Genomic DNA, 1,794 nt, shown 5'->3' with positions numbered 1-1,794 from the left:
TTAACCAAAAATTGTGAAGCATGTTCTTCATTCTTAGATTATATAAGTTGATTTCTTCTATTTTATTACTGCAATAAAAAAAAAAAAATTTTTTTTAAAAATTGACGATGGGTTTTGCCAATTTTTCAAATCTTTAACAGCATTTTTAACGATATCACTCTCATTTCTGTTGCACTATTTGGATGACACAAGTTGATTTCTTCTATTTTAATACTACAACAAAAAAAAAAGTGTCGTTGGGTGTCACCATTTTTTTAAAATCTTGGATGTCCTTGAAAATGTCATTTATCTCATTTCATTGAATTCCAAGGAGGTCTCTTTACTGCCTATTTGAATTTTCTCTATCAACTTTATTTCTTTTTTATTATTTTCTCCGAACCTCTTCCTCTGTATTATAGTTTCTGTTCTTGATACCGAGTCTCTTTTTTTTTTTATTGTTCATCCTTAGACTTACTACATGAAAGTTGGTTTTGATTTGATGAAATCATCAGTTGTTGAATTACATGTACTTTTTGAGTCAAAGGTAAATTAATGAAGGTTTCTTATACAATTTTTAACCCCTTGATATTTGCACCAATCATATTCTCAAAATAAAAAATATGCTCCCTCAGTGTCGCATCACAATATGACCTAAACATCCATCAAATGGACGTAAAAAATGCTTATTTGAATGCCCCAATAGACTGTGAAATTTATATTACCCCTCCAGAGGGATTTATAATGAAAAATAAAAATAGCGTGTGGCGACTTAACAAGTCATTATATGGTCTAAAGCAGAGTGCTCAGTGTTGGAACACAGTATTCCATGATTATATTATTAAACAACAATTTAGACAATGCGCTGTAGACCCCTGTTTATATACCCAACACAAAGACGATAAACTACTGATTTTGGTTTTGTGGGTCGATGATATTTTAATCGCATCAAATTGTGACATAATGTTAACTGATGTTAAGAACAAATTAAGTAAAAGATTCAAAATGACCGATCTTGGCAAAATATCCTGGTTTCTGGGGATAGAATTTACTCAAAGCAAAGGACTTGTTACGATGACTCAATCGAGATACATCGACAAAATACTATTAAAATTTGGAATGGGAGAGTGCAAGAAACGCTCTACACTGGTCGAAAATGATATTAATAAAAATATACACACAGAATCTGAAATAATAGATGACACACAATATCGCGAAATTATAGGTAGTCTTATATATTTAATGACTGCAACCAGGCCCGACATATGCTATACAGTAACAAAACTGTCACAAAAATTATCACGACCGACAATGAAGGATTTAAACAGAGCTAAACAAGTCCTACGTCATTTAAAAGGAACCAAAGAACAGAAGTTAGTATTTAGAAAATCAAGAAATCCCCTAAAATTAGAAGGTTTTTCGGATTCAGACTGGGCCCATAACCTTTAGAAGTGTAAGCCATCTTGAGTTTCAGAACAGTTTCAGATGATTCGCTGTTACACACAAGTCCTGGTAGGTGACTTGTTTGTAGTAGACAGTTCCACAGAACAAAATATTCTTACCGTGTCGAAACCCGGGAAAGAACATGTGAAATTGCTCCAGAAAAGGTTTAATATTTATGAAGCAATTCTGGTTTCTGATTGGTTTGTAGCAGAACGTGAATTAATTTGATTCGTCAGTTCTTAGCAGCATCGTTTATAAATAGAATCGTCCGACTGTGTGGGATCATACCCCATTATTCTCCAAAATATTGCAACAGAACACTTACTAGATCTGTTACTAAAACATTAATATAAAACTAGAAGGCTGCCTGGCATT

The sequence above is a fragment of the Euprymna scolopes genome, unplaced genomic scaffold, assembly GCF_053919585.1.
Source record: "Euprymna scolopes isolate OS-2025 unplaced genomic scaffold, ASM5391958v1 sca337, whole genome shotgun sequence".
Lineage (NCBI taxonomy): Eukaryota > Metazoa > Mollusca > Cephalopoda > Sepiida > Sepiolidae > Euprymna > Euprymna scolopes.
This window is presented reverse-complemented; position numbering follows the sequence as displayed.